The following is a 20,274-nucleotide window of genomic DNA, read 5'->3' as shown; positions in this document are numbered from 1 at the left end:
TAGCTGAAAAAATAAAAACGCAATATATCAAAATTTGAAAATGTAGCTGCAGTAGTGCTAAGTGGGAATTCATAGCTTTCAGTGCATACATTAGCAAACAAGAATTGTGTAAAATGAGTGAGCTAAACTTCCAATTCAAAGAGCTTGAAAAATAAGTAAAATTAAATCCAAAATGAATAGGCCATAAACAAAGTAATAATAACAACAACTAACGGAACAAATCAAGCTAAGGTGGAGAAACCAACAAAGCCATGTTAGTTCTTTGAAACAAATCAAAATTTATAATGCCCTAACAAGTCTAATCATACAAAAGAGAAAGATATAAATTGAACTTTTACATAAAATGGATATAGTCACTAGAAACATTTAGAGAACTGTCACGTGAAGAAGTAGAAAATATAAATAAGTACATATTTGCTAAAACAATGAATCAGTAATTATAAACTTTCACAAAAAGAAAATCTCAGGACACGATGGCTTCACTAAGGAATTCATTTAAACACCAAAGAATAAATTAATAAAATTTTGCAGAGAATTTTCCAAAGCATAACAAAAGTGAGAACAATTATGACACCAACGTGAATTTGATACCAAAACCTTAACTTGATATTGACAGAAAGGAAAATAAGAACATACGCCTCTCATGAGCCTTGACACAAACATCATCAACGAACAATTAACAAACTGAAGGAAGTTACAGCATAAAATGTCCACATTTATTCTGAGAGTGAAAATTATTTACACTTTGAAAATCATTTAATGTGATTTTCTAAAGTAAAAAGAAACACATGATTTTCTCCACACATGTAAAAATATGCTTTCTCTGTTTGTACATGATATGATTTTGTGTGTGGATAATCCAAGAGAATCAAAAACACTGAGGTATCAAAAGTAAATTTTGCTGTGTTTCTGGATATAAGATCAATATTTTAAAGTGCATTTCTGTAAAATAGCAACTAAAATTAGAAAGTTAATCTTAAAATAATAATGTATAATAGAGCCAAAAGTATCTAATATCTAACAATAATAAGGGTGTGCAAACTTTCACATTAACATGAGAAATAAATGATGACCTACCTACATAATAATAGGAATGAATCATATTTTTTCTTTAAAAACATTAATTTTCTTAAGATATTATTTGTACCCAAATAACTCTATTGATTCTATGCAATATCAGTCAAAATTTAATTTTGTGTGTGTGTGTAAATTGACCACCTGACTTTATGTTTTATATGGAAATTCAAGAGGCCTATAATTTTCCCAAAATTGGTGCTGGGCCAATTATCAATCTCCTACTTTGCATGACAAATAAAATCAATTTGATCTGGCTCAGAGATCCAACTCTAAGAAGCAAGAGGGGAAACTTTTAAATAAATACGCATGAGACTACCTTCATGATTTGTTATAAACAAAGAGTTTTTAAAAGACACAAAAGTCAATAAGAAAAGAAATATGATTAAGTAGCCTTCAATAAAATTAAGCATCAAAAGTTACCATTAAGGCAGTTAAGATAAATGTAAATTATAGTGTGAAAAGGTACCAGCAGTATACATACCTAAAAAAGAGCTCATATCCAAAAAAATATGAGATATCTAACAAAATTATTTTTTAAAGGTACAATCAACCTCATTGAAAATAGACAAGAGACTTGAATAGGCACTTCACAAATGTGGGTTTCAAAATGGCCAATAAATAAATGGATGTTGCTACACGTCATTATTCACGTAAGAAATGCAACTACCACAGTGGCGAGTTTAAAAAGTGACTAAGTTACTAAGCGCTGATAAGTTACTAAGCGCTGATGAGGACGTGGAGCAGATGCAACACTCTTATTACATTGTTCATGAGAGGTAAATTGCTAAACACGTTCCCTAACACCTACAGGTCTATTCCAAAATACATTTTTAAAAATTATGAGTGTGAATGTCCATGAAAATATGTGTACGAGAATGTTCATAGCAGTGTTGCCAATAGTAATTTTAAATTGGAAACAACCCAAACCTCCATCAGTAGCAGAATGGGTGAATAATTTGTGATAGAGCCATAAAAGGGGTACTACACACAGTGACGCTGCACAATGGGAAAAAATGAACCATTTCACAGAAACATGTATGGATGTATAAAAGTTTTTGATATGCTCGCTATTAATTTTATAACCTTGTCTTTTGTTTGTGTGCTTCAGATTACTCTCCGCTGCCATGTGTCCAGATTAGCCTCATGCCTTGTCTCTGGAGGTGTTTTTTGGACTTTGACTTCTTCCTAATTTAACAGAGAGGGCAATCCATCTCCCTCAATTCCCAAACCCATATCCAGGCCCATGCTGTCTCATCCAAATCCATGGAGATCCTCAAGGGAGCACGAGAAAATCCCATTGTTTAGTGATATCTACCTTCCTGAAATAGCAGCTAAAGAGCTGTCATGTAATCATGGCTTCCTTAAGTTTCAAAATATACATAGAAGATCCCCGCCCCCATCCTTGCCGTCTGCTGGGTTATGTGCATGTCTTCTCAAGATGATTGTTTCAATTTTTCTTATTCATAAAAGTAATCTCTCTGTAGGTTTTGAGATAGAAAGTATAATCAGGGTATTATGAATGTTTTGTTATACGGAATATGTAAAAGAAGAAATATGCTAGAATCAGACCATTCATTAGAATACTAATTTATTTTTATAAATTTGAGATATAGGTTATCTAGGTTATCATATACATAATCGGATGGGGGGGAAAGGAGTAATAAGTGCTAAGAATTCAGTAAGAGTAGGTGAATTCAAATGATTGGTTTTATAGAGGAAAGAATTAAACCATTCTTGTTATTTTGAGATCTTCCCTTCCCTAGAGATATAGTTGAACCTTTTTAACCTTTTAAGTCATAAGTTACAAAGTTAGCATGCTAATGCCTGATGCCATATCAAAGACATCTTTTCAGGCATATCCAGAGTACATTTTCATAAAACATCAATTTAGATTGTCAGTTACATCTGCTCCTGTGAGATTTCATCAGTCACATTGTGTTAAATCACAAGACTGTACATGAAATGATTAATAACATACAGATAAAACACATCCAGTTGTGTAGGTTTCATTAGAAAATTTAAAGATGTCCTGTGAGCGTTTAATATAGGCCTTAAATACCAAGTATTTTAACATTACTTTACTCCACACACAATTTTAACTCAGTTAAATAAACAAAACATATCACATTAAAAGGCCAAAATAAAAAGATATTTTTTTCTCTCAAAAAAGGTGTAACTTTATGGAATTTTCTTAGAACAAGCACCAAAGTACAGAATATTCAAAATTTTTAATGATTTCAAAATAACATTTCATTTCAAATGATTATACATGTATCATTAATTTCAGAGTGTTCAGTGACCAGGCTCCATTCACAGCAGCTGACCCCAGTGGCAGTCATACTGAGTGGGACTTTGTAACACTAGACTTATGAAATTCATTTCACTATTCCTTCACATAAAATCTATGAAGACTGCCTTTCAAATTCTTTAATTTTCAATTTCCTCTTTCCATTATCTTTTGATATGTCACAGAATATAATAGCTGCAAGAAATATACTCACACTTCCTTAAGAAAAGGGGCACAATTTAAGGATATCAAACCCAGGAAAAATTATATTGAGATTTCACAGAAACTAGAAAAGCACATAACAAAGTATCTCAGTCCCTTTCCCTTTTCTGAGGTTTCCCCACGCTTTCGGCAGAGCACCTACATTTTTCTGTAAGGTACAAGTCCTTGGTTTTCTGTGAGTTCCTGTTACATAGTGTGTGGGATTGCATGAGGTAGACATTTGTCTACATACTGTATGAGTTTATGGATCCAATGCTTATCAGAGTGTGACAGATCCAAGTTATTGTCTTAAACTTTATTTCCTAAGGAAAAACTCTAATTGGTGTAACTTTGTTCAAAGGTATATAGAGCTTCAGAGCAAGTTTTCTAAGAAACAGTTAAGAGGGTGCAAAGTGGCAGTCATTTTTAATACCCAGGACCCAAATACATTCTATCTTGGCAGAGTTGTAAGAAGACTAATATTGGCCGAATTTTTTGAACCCAGAATTTGTATTCATTTTATATACACACTAGTTTAATTCATCACACCACTCTTCCTTTTCGCAACCATTTTCCTGAGTGTTAAGTAGAAATGATCTTTTGAATCACGATTTTTAATCACAATCAGCAATGTTTGAGCATTCTTTTAGTTAGCAAATTATATGTTGAACTTATAAGTATGGTTTATTCATAATATAACCACAGTTATATTTGGCCAGATAGCAGCTCTCAAATATTTCTGTGGGAAAGCATGGTTTAGTGGGGTATCATATTACAATACAGATTCAAAACATTGTTGCCTAACCGATGTGATAGTTTCACGTCTATTTCTTTCAGTCACTAAATTTGACAAAATTAGCTAGATAGAAAATGAACTCCAAACAAAATGTCATATGTTATATAAAATGTTAATGTCATATTAGTTGTCAGGTATTTATAGTATTTGTGTTTTAAAATCTACCAGTTACTTTCCCTTTATATTTAACTTCATCATTCGTTTGACAATTGCACACTAATTTATGACCTTGCAGTATTATCGGGTGACTCTTCAGGAGAATGTAGTCTTGTTTGCAATGATATAATGAGTTGTGCGTGATCTTATTAAAAGAAATTATGGAAATTTCATAGAAGGTGTCAGGCCCCACTGAGGAGTTGTAAACAGCCAGCTAGAAAAGAGAAGAGCAAATGGGAGATTTTATGATGGAAAACTGATCATTAAAATACCTACAAAAGAACTAATAAATGGTTGTGTGAGCGCAATCAGAGCACAGAAAGCTCTGATGAGAAAGGGAATAGCATTTTCCATTTAATAGTGTTCCCTTTTTCTTTAATTTTCCTCTTTCCCTTGCCCAACCACAGAGGTATCAGGAGCAGTAATGTTTGAGTGCTGAACGGACGAAATGAAGGGAAACTCTCCCCTTTGTCAGAGCCTAGCAACACCGAGTCAGGTCAATTGGTGAGGGAGACATGCCTGGATGTCAATGAGAGGGTACATTTTTAATTTAAATAATAACAGATTGAAATGCCTGCCTTTGATTTACCTCCTCTACCTTTTTCCTATTTTAGTAGTATCTCAGGTAATGTTTGAATGGTCTACAAACTAATCTTCCCTACTTGTTAAATGCAAATAACTGCCTGAAGACTTTATTTTCCTGTGACCTATCTGCTTTAACTAGCCTCTTGTACACTCTCACCATTTTTCAAAATTCTGATATATGAACTTTAGACCCCTGGGTAACAAACAACTTTGTATCCTCAGGATACCGTTTCTGATGACTGATCATAAGTACAAGGCAAGAACAATCATTCCCAAGATACAAAAAGAGGTCTTCACTGGTAATGCGGCAGGCAATTAGACAGATGTGAGCAGAGCAAGGACAATGCGCCAGGTACAGAAGATCACCAGATTGACAGCCCTAGGTGCCTAGTAATGGGCAAAACTGGGAAAAGAAGGACCTCATCCACAGGGTAAACATTCCTCCACTAGCATATCCCCATCATGTGGCTTAGACCTCTTGACCTGTCCTATCACTGATTTGGACTCTCCTCTGACTTTTCCTCTCCTGGCATGTCACTAGTCTGAGGCAGATGCCCTTGGAGTAGGGACAAGGGGCTGAAGTGTGGCCTCATATGACTACCAAGTGAGACCTTGCATGACTACTCCCCTAAGCATTAAGCTCGCAGGACAGTGAGGTTCTGACCAGCATGAAATACATATAGGCCTCAGTTATGCTTCAGCTCCTGGTCCATAAAAATGCAAAACCAGGTAAGTGATGCCCTTGCTGTCAGCACAACCAGTTACAGTAACTAATGACCCCTTGCCCTAGTGTCAACCAATCAGTAGAGACCAGGACCCCAAAAAGATCCACCAGAAAAGCTAATGAATATTTTATTGGAATCATCCCCTGGGGCCTCCAGATAAACAGCTTCAAGACCAGGGACCTAGTGCATACATGTGCCTTTTCCCACTCACTTCCTTCCAGGTGCATTTTCCTTGCCCCTCTCTCTTAAACTCCAAGGGTCCTTCTTTTGTCTCTGTAACTTGTATTCTGAGCACATTTATTCTACATTTAATTTCTTCTACCTCTGTGATTTTCTAAATAAACTTTCTCATAATTTGAGTCTTGCCCCTGAATTCTTTCTTAGCCAAAATTCAAGTACCAAGGTTGCTGAACCAAGGTCTGGTCTGACTCCACTGGTCTAACACCTGGTGCCATTCTTGCTGCCTACAGGGACACTTTATGATCTCTTCCTATGCTATACCTGGTCCCTAAGGTATGATACATTATGACCAATTATTGGCACCTCATCTCATTGCTTTTCTGCCACATCAGACTTTTCTATGTTGCCAGAGCAGCCAATTGTCATGTCAGAGCTTACCTTTCAAGCTTTCCTTGACACCTATAGTAAGCAATAAGGGAATCTTCTAGAAGAAATCCATACTTCTTGAATAATTGAGAAGAATCTGAATATAAAATCTGGACTTTAGTTTGAAACAAATAATTACAAAAATCATGAACATATGATTAATATGCTAAATATGTCTTTGGCAGAAAGTTTTTAAAAATCTTAGCAAATATTTAAGACATGTATATTTTGCATGAAAATCAGATTTGGAGATTATCATGAAACTGTGCTCTTAACCAGCCTACACACCAGTGGTCAAGAATCCAAAGGGATTGAGTATGCTGTATCCTTTGGATGAGTATTTGCTCTCATTTGTCAGAGTCTCTATACTGTACTTACATATTTTAAAAAGTGACATATAGGTGTATTAATTATGGTTCTCCAGAGAAACAGAACTGATATGTATGTAAGGACATTTATTGTAAGGCAATGGCTCATCTAATTATGGAGGCTGAGAAATCCCAACTCTGCATTTGACAAACTAGAGACCCAGGACAGTCAATGGTGTGAATTTCAGTCTGAAAGCAAGCAGGCTCAAAACCCAAGGAAAGCCAGCTTTCCAGTTCAAGTCTAAAAGCAGGAGAAAGACCAATGTCATGCTTGAATCTGTCAGACAGATGTTCCCTCTCACTCAGGCTTTTTGTTCAGACCATGTCTTCCATAAATTGAATGAGATCTATTCATATTAGAGAGGGCAATTTACTTTGCTCAGTCTACAAATCCAATTGTTAATCTCATCCAGAAATACCCTTACACCACACCTAAAATAATGTTTGACCAAATGTCTGGACACTATAAAATCAACCATCACAATAGGCACCATCCAGAGGTCACAATCTCATAAGTTTTGGAGATAAGAATGTTAATAAACTGATTCGGGTACAGAACAGTGGCTCAGGCTACATCTCAATTTTTAAGGAACTTATGTTTTAATTGGGGAATAAAGAGTAAATTAATAAGCTTAACTAATGCATCAGTAATAAACTTGCTAAAGCCATTTGGCCTTATTGTAGCCTGACCTGCCAAATCTGTGCAACAGGACGAGCCAGGCCCACAGCTGCTGTGGTGTTAGTCGTCACGCTTCTGCCTGGGGACTGTGCGGTTGCCTGACAGCCAGTCTTTGGCAACTGTGATGGGAGTCTTGTAAATGTCATACTTGAGGGTTTCAGGACATAAAATGGCAATATCTGAGTCAGTACCTACCATCCATGACTTATGTCTAGTAGGGTTTCCAAACCCTGCACTCCTGTCCAAGCCCAGACATCCACAGACAGCAGCAGCACTCTTTGTGTTCGATCCGCTAGAAAAAGTAGGGAGAGAAAAGTGGGCACAGCTCATGTGGTAACAGAAGTATCAGGTCGGAATAATGGAGTTCACGCACCTAAACAACTGTGTTCATCTAAGAAAATCCTGTACCATGGAGAGGAGACTCGCTGACAACATGAACTGTAACCTTACAGTTAAGATTAGAGGAGGCAAGTTAAAACAATTTTCCTATAAACTTATCAATACAAAAATTTTAATCTGAAAATATATCTTATTCATAGGAACATTAGGTTGTTTCTGTATTTTTATTTTCAGAGAATTTTTAAAATAATATATACAGGGTGGAGCAAAAGCAGGTTTATAATTGTATGGAAAACAGTACAATAATTAATAAATAGGCAATTATTAGGAAATAATTTCCTGACACAAAGTATAGGAAATAACTGTGTTTTGTGTCCTTACAACTATAAACCTACTTTTTCCCCATCTTATGTATGTATGTTTGTGTGTGTATATATAGTAATGGTATAAAATATTAATTTTTAAGTATTTTATGATCAGAAGTACATTTAATAATTAGAAAGAAATAAAAAGCATAAATATATTAAATTCTGTTAATTATTAGATTTATTTTTGCTTAAGGAAACATTTGGTTTATTTCCTTCATTAGTATGACACTGAAAATATGTCTAATATCCAGATTATGCTGAGTTATTGGGATTGTGGATTTTAAATCTGTTTCATTTTCTTAACAGCATTTGTCTTGGTTGCTCTGAGTCAGTTGTTTTGCAAGATCTGAGACTTAGCAGCCACACTGCCTGATTCAATTAAAATCTCTCTCATTTTTGTTGTAGTTGTTCCTAATGAATTATATCTAACATGTTTTTCACCATAGGAAGATTTATTTTTTTAAGGAAAGCATCATAAATTATTTCCATCTGAAATGACATTGGAAAAATTAAAGTAAGAAAGACAGTAATTTTATGTAAGTATAAAGCATTAGTCATACTTAAAAACACTTGCATTATTATCCAGTTTGGTGAGATTCAGTGTTCCTCAAATTAACAAGGTTTACAGTTAGAGAAGATGAAACTTTGTGTATTTAAAAAACGTGTTCCATATATTTCTTAGTGCACTTAAAAAGTGGCTATGTTAAAAACCACAATCAAGACAATTTAGAGTCTTAGACAATTGATTTGTCAGCTGCAGACACAGCTGTTGGGATTGGATATTCCCTGGTCCCACTGTTAACTAACCCAGTCTGAGCATCGTAGTGGAGACCTTCATGTATGCCTATATCCATCCTTCTCTCCTGAGCACATGGGAGGATTAAACTTGCTTTATTTATGTACATAGGATTCAATAACTGGTTCTTGTCAATGAAAAGTGTGTAAAAACTGTGTGTCCTTCTGGGCCAAAGTGTTTGCTAGTAAAGTAAGAGCCCCCAGGGGACACACAGGCCAAGTATCTCAGACTGTGCAGTTTCAAGGTAACAAAGCTTTCCTTTCCTGCCTGAGTAACAATGTCTAACAGAGGTGCAAAGGACTTACGATGAACATGCTACATGAGCAAGAAATAAATCTCTGTTGGATCAAAAAACTGTGGTACATTTACACAATGGAATTCTACACAGCAGAAAGAAAGAAGGAGCTCCTACCCTTTTCGACAGCATGGGTGGAACTGGAGAGCATTATGCTAAGTGAAGTAAGTCAGGCAGTGAAAGACAAATACCATATGATCTCACCTACAAGTGGAACCTAATCAACAAAACAAATGAGCAGGCAAAATATAACCAGAGACACTGAAATTAAGAACAAACTGACAGTAACCAGAGGGGAGGTGGGAGAGGATAATGAGGGGAAAGGGGGAAAGGTTGTCAAGGAACATGTACAAAGGACACAAGGACAAAACCAAAGAGAAATAGGACTGAGGGTGGGAAGTGGGGATGGGTGAGGTGTGGGGAGTGGTAGGGGAAAATGAAGACAACTGTATTTGAACAAAAATTTTAAAAAATCTTTGTTGGATTAAACCACTGTGATTTAGAGAGATAATTTATTACTCTGGAATTGTCTAGTCTGAACTCACACAAATGTGTTCGCTATATTAGTACTATTTAAGCACTTAACAAAGAGCCTTAGAAATAGTACCTCTCCAATTGACCATTAAAGATCATTTTAACTACTTTTCCCATAAAAACCCAAATGTTTTATGTTTGCAACATTTGAAACCCAAATGTTTTATGTTTGGAAATCTTTTTTTTTTTGTTCCATGTTTTCTGTTTTCTAAAATTAATCCCATAACAATTAGTAAGAGACTGGCCTCTTTATTCAATGTTATTTAGAAAATTTTTATTGGTTTAATTGGGATCTTTTGGAGTTTTTTTTTGTTTTTCTTTTTTGCTTGTTTTTATGGCAAGCGGGGAAAAGGGTTCATTTCTGATTTTATATAAATTAACTTTAGCTACCTATTAGGTTGGAAATATTGTATGCCCAGAGCTATATCTTATATAATATTTTTAACTGTAGCCTTTTAATACTCACTGTGCCATATTGTGTTATACGGACAATTTTACCATGAAAAGTCTGACCATCTAGAATATCTAGATTCTGGATTCTTTCTCTCTACATTAACCACATTTTTTTTAGAGTTTTCCTTTTTTAGGGTTTTCCTTTTTCCTAGACTATGTGCACTATAGACTCAAATTTGACTTTACTTTTCTCCATACATATCACTTTCCAAGTTTAGCCACCTTTTTCGGCATCTTCCTTTTCTTTAAGTTCTTTATACTATTAGCTAATGGTAATAAAGTTTGTAGGTTATATGACTATTGCTATTTTCAAAATATTTCTTATCAGAAAGTAAATGATATCAGATTATAATTTCTAGATAAGCTTAGATAAACCAAGATAGCAGCAAATCTTCTTGTTAGTCAATAAAACAAAACAATGCAAATTACTTTCTCTCTTTGTGATTTATGTATATTTTTAAATAGCTTATTTCAGATACATAGGAAAATATTTTTTATTCTTTTTTTCCAGGACTCTATGCTTGCTGAAGTTAAAAAATAACAAATGCTTGAAATATTTCTGATATCTAAATAAACATAAAAGTTAAGGGTATTATGCATTAATACTAATTAAATAATACTTCCCTGATAACATTTATTTACATTTCTCAAGGGATCCCATAAATTTGACACTTCATCATAAAATAAAGAAGTCTATTTATATAGTCAGCTTTGTGTGTGAATCAGAGCACTATATTTTGAAAGCTGTGTGTTAAAGCTATTTGTAAAGGAGATATGACTATATGGCAAATTGTCCATTCTTAGAAAATGGACTTAAGTGACACTAGAAAAGAAGAGATGGCAGTTAAGGAATTCTTGTTGGAAACACAAGATTATAGTTTAATCTTAATATCATATATTAAATTAGATTGATAATTTCATTCCTCTATGTCATATATTACTTACGGAAAGTACTATAATTCAAAATAAGGGAGTCAATCTGGACAACTCGTGAAAGATGGCTAACATTTTATTGTCAGGTTAAAGTGAAATTGTAGATAAATTTGTGCCATAATCTGCATTTATTTCCTAGCTGAAAACAATGTATTCAGGCAGTGTCAAGCATTCTAGTGCTTTAGGAGAACACTAAGAAATTATCTGGATAAACCTTCACTGAAGCACTGAGACTGAGGTCTGAAAAAGTAACGTGAGCTACCCGTGCCACACAACTATTGACAAATGTCTATTCTTCTGAAAGTTTAGTGCAATGTTTATTGTTTGTTTCTTTGTTTTTGTTATTTATTAGTCATCTTCAAATGTTTTTTCCTCTTGATGTTCTGATACTGTAGGGGAAAACTGGTCTTTTAGTTCTAAGACAAGACACATTTGTGTATGCAATTATGTTTATTTTAAATTCTCATGCAATTTTTAATAGTATTTTTACAACTGGGAAAGGACCTAATAGTTGTTTCTTTTTCCTACTAAGCACAGAGAATTTTCGACTCTTAGAAAAGTGCTGCCTGTGCCCTGGGGTCAATGAGCCTAGTGACTACAGGTTTCAGGAAAGCCTCTCTGCCCTCGTGTTGCTTCTACCCCGCCTTGCTTGAGAACACAGGCTCTGGAGGGAGTCGGGCAACAGAGTACACACACGCTCGTCCTTCCTCTAGGCATCCAGGAAACAATCTTCCTAAAGCTGCCTGGGATCCTTCTTTACAGTGATGCTTGGATGGTTGGCAGGAGCTGGGTAATAACTAAGGTGATTGTTTTTTATCATATTTTAAGTAGTGTTTTGCATTTACCTATTTCATATTTTTCACTTTGGACTTTCATATTTTACTTAATTCAAATGGGTAGCTTATGGTTTAAAGTAGTAGTTTGACAGTCACTAACTTTAGGCCCTTGTTTGGCCTTTACATCACGTGCAAGGTTGTGGGAGAACTGATCACTTGACCAAAAGATTTGTGGTAACTAGATACAGTTTTGTTTTGTTTTTTTAATATGTGGGGGAAGAGAGTATGGGGAATATGGTGGATGTTTTAAAAAGAGAAGTGATGCAATGTTTAGGGACATAGTTAAATTCTTGGGAATTATGTTCAGCAGTCTGGCATTTTAATAACTCTCTCATCAGCCTGTTTCTCATAATTTCAGATATATTATATAAAGCTTATAGAAGTTTCTAATAAGCAGCATTAAAAATCTCTACCACCAGTGCAAGGAATGCAAATAAGATTCATGTTTTATTGAGAGCAGGGTCAAAGTAGTTTAATTGAGTCTATTATTCAGTGGACATTAATGGGGTAAACATTGAGAAGTAAAGATTGAGGGACAAGAGAACAAGAAGGAAGGTACGGGGCTGGGTTCCAGGAAGTTACAAGTGAAAGCAACAGTAGGAAAGCTGATAGCCCCCTCACATTTGTGAGCACGCAGTGGTGCCTGCCCCTGTCAAGTCCCTTCAGGTGGCGTGATTACTGTGTTGGGAATGAAGAGGGAGGGGGTGTGTAGCTCAGTTTTCTCTGGTCTATTCAATTAGAGCATAGTGGCATGTGAAGGTTGCATCGGCATGTGCCGAGGATTATCATCGTCTTAAACTTAAATGTGAAAAGGAAAAAAATAAATTAAAACATTATTTTATAATATATGTTTGGAAAAGTGTATGCCTGCACAAATAGTATTCTGCCTGGGGAGCTGGTAAAACTTCAAAATAGTCTCCCTACAGTCCTTTCTCTCATTCATTCCCTGCCTCTAAGCAACACCTTCATCCAGTTGATTCTCTTTCCTTAAATTTCAATTCACACTGTCATTCGCCTCCAGCTACATTTCCAGGACTACTCGCCTAATTCCCATTGCTTCAGGTCTTTATCAGCTCTTGCCTTCAAACTTACTTTACTGCCTTTTATGTTCTCTCCAAATCATTCTTTACTTACCTCTAATATTCGGTATTGCTTATTAATATCCAAGAGATATTTTTCATAAAGATCAGTGAATCTCAAATTTTAGTGTCCAGAAGATTCATCTAGAAATCTTATATTCGGGCTGACACTAAGGACTCAAAATTATGTGTTGTATCGACAAAGTCACATTTAAGTTGGAACTTAAAGGACAAATAGGTATGAACTGGGTAGAAAAAGTAAAGAAGAATATTCTAGGCTTAAAACATCCTGTAAAAGAAATGAATTTTTAATTAGAATTTTAATGGGTCTACAACAGATTTCTTAATGCTAAATATAATTAGCATATATCTAATAAAATATAATATATATATGTGTATATATACATACATATACATATATATTTTATTAAAAATTAAAATAAAAAGATTTAAATTATTTAATTCATGCAAGAAGACTATTGTTACATGTCATATTTTTCAAAAGATTTATCATTATCTGAAGACATTTTACATTATTTTAAATTACTAACCTCAAAACAATATTAACTAGGACTTCCTCTTTGATGTGACTGTCACCTGACTAGTCTTCCCTGTGAAAACACCTATAAAATTGAGTCAATTATAAGTTATGAAATAGCTGTTTTCAGATTTGAAACAACAGCCAGTAAAGGACAGTGAGCCCTAATACAGTAAAACAAGTGCTGGGAGTCAGTCCTCCACGGGTGTCTCACACTCTGCACATGTTGTCACTAGAGATATTGACAGCTTATGTCCCAGTCCTTCTTTTCCTCCACATTTGTATAACAAAGAGCTTTGGGTCAGAGAGTGTATTTCCGTCCTGGGCAAAGGTTGGGCGTGTTTGCTCACAAACCTCATATAACCCATTAAACTTAGAGGGTAAGGAGAACTCACATGAACATAACCTCAGTTATGCCTGTTGAACCATGGGTAATAAAATCTATTGTCATTGACCAGGAGTCTAGTGTCTTCCACCAGGAATCATTAAACTGCGGCAGGTTAACTGATTAGCTTCCAAGTAGGGCGAATCCAAGACTCCTCACGGTTTTGGCAGTAAGACAATTGCACCGGCTTTCTGTCAGAGTCCTGTCCAGACAGAGGTGCAAGGAAGGCGAGTCCAGAGCTTGATGGCTTTATCATGAGACAGACATTAGAGTTTAAGGCTATTGAATCAGGTGGTATTTATGAGTAAAGTATCAGAGACAGATTTCTTTAAAAAGAGTTCCAGAATTTTATAGGGCTTCCCTTGAGTCTCCCATTGTACATGTGTACTAAGCTGCTCATGTTCAGGGCGTCTTCCAGAGGCAAACCGATTACCACATACACATTTTCCACAAAAAGAACAACTATTGGGCACCTGTAAACTAAAACACTGGGGTTCGTATGTAGTTGTCAGATATTTGATTTTCAACTAGTGGGTGTAGAGAGGTATCTTTGACATGCCAAGAATTCTGTATATGCCTCAGAAAGGCAATACCTTGAGAATAGGGCTGATCTATATGTAGGATAAACACTACTCTAGTTTTTAGATCTAGTAGTAGTAGTAGATTCATCCTAACACATGCCTTTAGAACAGTGATTTTCAACCGGTGTGCTGCAAGAATTTTATACAATGCAATACCTTACTATTCAGCCAGGGGCACTGACTTCTTTCCCTTAGATTGTCAAATGAAAAGGAAGGAAGGAAGAAAGGAAGGAAGGAAGGAAGGAAGGAAGGAAGGAAGGAAGGAAGGAAAAAGAATGAAAGAAAGAAAGAAAAGAAAGAAAGAAAGAAAGAAAGAAAGAAAGAAAGAAAGAAAGAAAGAAAGAAAGAAAGAAAGAAAGAAAGGAAGGAAAAGAAAGAAAGTGACAACAGCCAACACAACAATAGCCATCTGGTGTCAATAAATCAAATTTATACATATTTTTGTCAGATTGGCAAAATAGTACATTTTTTGCATGTTGCAGAATTTTAGTAATCAGTTTTTGTATGCCAGGAGATGAAAAAAGGTTGAAAATCACTGCTTTAGAAGATCAACCTGATCTGCAAGTAAATAAATATAATACACTAATTTAGCAAGAATGCAAAATCTTGAAAAACAAAAACTAAAACATCCATAATGTCCAGAAATTATTAGTCAATGGAGGAAGCACAAAGTGTGACCCATCACCAGGATAAAAACCCATATATAGAAAGAGACAAGAAATGTCAAAGAAAATAGAATTAATAAATTCTTAGTATATTCTTAATATATTTTATATTCTTAATATATTAAGATATATCAAGAAATTTAAAGGAAACCCTGAACATAAAGAGGAAACTAACAGGAATATAAACAAATAGAAGATATAATAGTCAAAAATTCTAGAGATAAGAAATATAATTTATTAAATGACAAATTTACTGGTTGCACCTAATAGCAGTTTAGATCTTCAAGTAAAAAGGTGAATAAACCCAATGAGAGGGAAGCAGAAGTTGTACAAATTGAACATAAAGAGAAAAAGGTGTTGAATGAAATGAACAATAACAAGTCCATGGAACAATGTCGAGAAGTTGAATGTGGATGTAATTGAAGTTTTAACATAAGTGAATACAGATTCGGACCATAAAAATGTGAAAAACTAATAGTTAAACATTTTCTTCCCAAAAATTATAGGTCTAAAGGTCCAACAAGCTCAATGAACCTCAAGCAGAATAAAGACATAAAATAATCCCAAAGCACATTATAATGAAATTTCTTAAAATCAGTAATATGAAGAAAACCTTAAAGGCAAACAGAAAAAAATTAAAAGATTACATTAATTCCAGGAAGCAGTGAAAAGAATGAGTACTCTGTTCTCGTAAGAAACCAAACAATGATAATTTTAAAAATGTTCAAATACAATTCTATTTATTTCTATGAGATAAATAATAAAAAAGTATTTTTAGATCATTTTTGAAGAGTGGACAAGTCTCTTCTCCCTTCAAAGAATGCTTTTCTGTTTCAGCTTCTGCTTTTAAACTATTTACATTTAAGTCATCTTGATTTACAACATTGCAAGCTATACTATGTTTCAGTCAAATAGTTACATATATGAAAACTAATAACACGAAATATATAGTAATTTTCTCATCTTGAAAGATTATGTATTTGGTTGCTTCCTGGACTAACAATGGGAAAAAAGCATAAATTTTTAGTAATAATACAAATTATATAATGAAATAGAGGAACAAATACTGATTTTTAACACCTTTAAACTCAGAGCAAATATTGAACATGAAAATAAGCCACGTTCATGTTTAGCTACCAAAATTTATCCATAAATTATTGTTAATTTCCCTTCCACCAGCATACATTTTGTACTGCTTCCGTCTCCCGAGTCACATACTTGCACCTCGTCCTGTTGGTGCTCATCATGTATTTCAGTCAACATTACTGGGGTTTTGTTCTAGTAATAATTAAAGTTTTAGTTACAGACATTAGGTAGGGTTGCATAATTTTAGACGTCCTGCCGTTGGAATAGAGGGAACGAACCTATGGAACACCAGGGTATTTCTTGCACGCCTGAAGTTATTTCATATGGAAAATTGCACAGTTAGCCCATAAAAAGAGGTAAATAAAGAATGAATATTATAAGACAATGAGAAACCTGAAATAAAAGATAATCAGAGGATATCAACATGGAAATTATACATGTATTATATAAAAATAATAAATTATGTTTTACCAAAGTGATGGATCAAGAATCACATAATAAATTAGTAGATAAGGTACTTGAATCATTTTTTCACATTTATGATTTTGATAAAGAGCAGCAGTAAGGTGAAAACAAATTGTGTTTTGATTGATTCTAATGTACTATTATGGTTCAGCATTACCTTTTCAAATTCAAATGTCCATATCCTGCAACGAGCATTTTCAGTCCTGGATGAATGTACTATCAATTATTGTGCGTGTGGACAGGAATGCATATAAAAATGTTCCTAGCATTCGCAACATTTTAAAAATAAAAATATGTACTTTTCCAGGGAAAATTATTTGTAGATTTATGCATCATCATGGATGAACATAAAATTGGACCTAAATAAACAAGTCATAGAGGAATAAATATAGAATAGCTTAATTTATAGACAATGTCAAATAAAATTAAGCTATATAATGTTTATGGATACAAACAAGTACATAACAGCACAAAAATCAAACACATGATAACCACAAAGGTAATGAAAGTATCTTTTCTTCTGATTCGGGGAGAGGAATGTGACTGGAGGAGAAAACCTGGAAGGCTTTAAATGAACACTTTGTTTCTCTCATGTAAGCTGGGTGCCTTCTGAGTACATTTTGTTTCCATGTCTGGGTGTGTTTTAATGGGCAGTAGAGGGTAGTGTTTGACAGCATGATATCAGTTTTAAAGAAACTTCGTTAAAATATTGGTTCTACTACATGTTAACTGGTCACTCTAAGCTAATTACTTAAAATCTTGTTTGTTTCCATTTTCTCATGTGACTATCAACTGAGAACGTTTCATAGAATTATGAGGAAAATAAAATAATAATATAAGTAACGGTATTAAATCATGGCACAAAGAAATGACTCTTGGATGGTAAACTGATTCCATTCCTGGTCAGGGCACATGCCTGGCTTGTGGATTTGGTGCTGGTCAGGGTGTAGACAAGAGGCAACTAGTCAAGGTTTCTCTCTCACATTGGTGTTTCTCTCCCTGCCCTCCCCTCTTTCAAGTAGGTGGATAAATAAACAAATAAATAAATAACTAATTTAAAAATATTTATCAAAATACAAACACCTTCTTATACAATTTATTTTCACCACTGTAATTAATATCTCTAGTATATATTATACAGAATCTCAAATATATTGTTATAGAAATTTATCTGATAGTGGTTCAACAGAAACAAAGATTATAATAACTATCAATAATTTTGATGTATTAAAAGGTATTTCAGAAAATGGTAAGTATGACAATCTCAAATTTTTATTTAAAATAGTTTGATAAACAGGTTAATTTATGATAACATTAATCTACTTTTTTTAAAAATGGCGGTTATAGGAATAGATTTGAAAACCCAGGAGAGTAAAGAATTTTACAATAAACATTTGCATATCCACTATCATAATTTTAATATATGTATTTAATAATTTATCTTAATTGTTGAGAAACAAACTATACCTTATAAAGATGGATTATTTTTATATTAACCACACATCCCTATTCCTCCCGAGATGGAAACGTTACCATTAATTAGGTATACGTAGTATACATATGTATTATATATGTCTGAATATACACATGGCATGCATATACATGACATGAATATATACATGGCATGACATGGCATGCATGTCATGGTGTGTGTGAATATATACATGTCATGCCAACATATAACATGATTTTTGGTATCTAATAACCTATAATTACATCAAACTACAAATCTTTTAACTTTTTTTTTACTTAATATTATTTTGAATATCTGTTCTCAGAGATGCATCAATTTTTATTGCTATCTAGTATATACCTGATTCTGTTTAAAGAGTCCCTAGTGAGTGGGATTTAGAATTTTTTATTAAATTACCAAAACTTTTCAATGTTTCTGTAAATTTTTACAAATCCAAACAACACTTAAATGAACATCAGTAAACACATCTGCTTGTAAACTTGTGTGGTTTTATGAGGAATAAAATGACTTTTAACTTCCAAAAGAAAATTACATGCTGGTAATAACAGGAGAAGGGTTTGTTGTTGTTGTTTTGTTTTCCTTAAGAATTAGAAACAGCTACACTTAAGGAAGCTTTTATGTTAGCTCCCGTAGAGTCTTCCTGAATGGAAATCACAAATTATTGGTAAATTTACCAATTCCACCAAAGGATGTATTCTTTCTTCCGTAAATTATGTCTTCCTACTAAAATATATTACTTTTTTTCATTGGCATATTTACTTTGAAAGTATTGTTTGAATAATTCACGTTTATTCTCATCCTTTTTATGTTTTCCAGGGATAAAATAAAGTCTATTTTCTTGATAAACGAAAGGTAAAAACATAGAATTTCCTTTTCTTTCATTGAAGTTAGTCATTTTCACACACACAAAAATATACATGCATATTTTTGTGAGAAACAAATCTTACTCTTACGTACCTCCAGTAAATATCTACAGCCCCAGGTGTGTCTGTTACACAAAGTAAAAAAAAAAAAGGACAGACATAAGCATGCCTTGCATGAATGGCATGTCCTGACACATACTCATAGATTACGAAGGAAATGGGCCAATAAAGGCACATTCCATAAAGTATAGTGAAAATTCTAGAATTCTAGATTCGTTTGGGAGGTGGTATCTAGTCATTTGATACAGTACACTTTTGTCTTGTTTCAGCAAACTAGTCTTCAAAAAACTCTCAAAACAAAAATCTAAGAATTTGGAAACCAGCCCTGTATATTTAAGTTTTCTTGCCTATACTTTCTGCAGATCAGAAGTATAGAATTTGTAAATCTGAATAGGAACTCTAACAACAATTCATTTATTAACCAGGACTTTTCTCAGTAGGATGAGAAAACTATTCAAAAAGAAGTGTATTTTTCATTTATACAGTTTCTTTTAAGGTTCAAATGAAATTAGGTCTCTGGATATGGTGGGATAATGGCCAGTACTGGGTTTCCACTGCAGTCAAACCTTTCTACAGACAAGTGGACAAGATAAATGATCGACCTATTTTATACATTGCTTAACAGGAGGCACAGGATCACTACCCCCGAGAAAAGGGGAGCTATGTGGTTTGTCCTCTTGCAGAGAGAAAACCCAAGCTGAGCCTGGTACTCTCACTGAGTTGAGGAAACAGAATTCAGGACTTGGGAAACCTCCGAGCGCTGGAACTTACCGGCAGCAAACTCGAGGGGAGAAAGCCACGTGAAGAAAGAGCTCTGTGTAGGGAGCACCTTGAGTCTGCAGACACTAATGTGCCCAGAGGGCTGGTTGTGACTACACAAGACTCAGCAAAGACCAAGTAGTTCATACCTGGCTATTAGCGTTCTGATCATACAGAGCAGAAAGAATGCAAGGTTTGTTTAATGTTCAAGAAATGTCAATGTGATAACTTAACAACATAAAAGAGAAAAATCATGTGATTATATCAATAGATGCAAGACAAGCA

This window comes from Desmodus rotundus, chromosome 3 (genome assembly GCF_022682495.2).
Source record: "Desmodus rotundus isolate HL8 chromosome 3, HLdesRot8A.1, whole genome shotgun sequence".
NCBI classification, from domain to species: Eukaryota; Metazoa; Chordata; class Mammalia; order Chiroptera; family Phyllostomidae; genus Desmodus; species Desmodus rotundus.
This window is presented reverse-complemented; position numbering follows the sequence as displayed.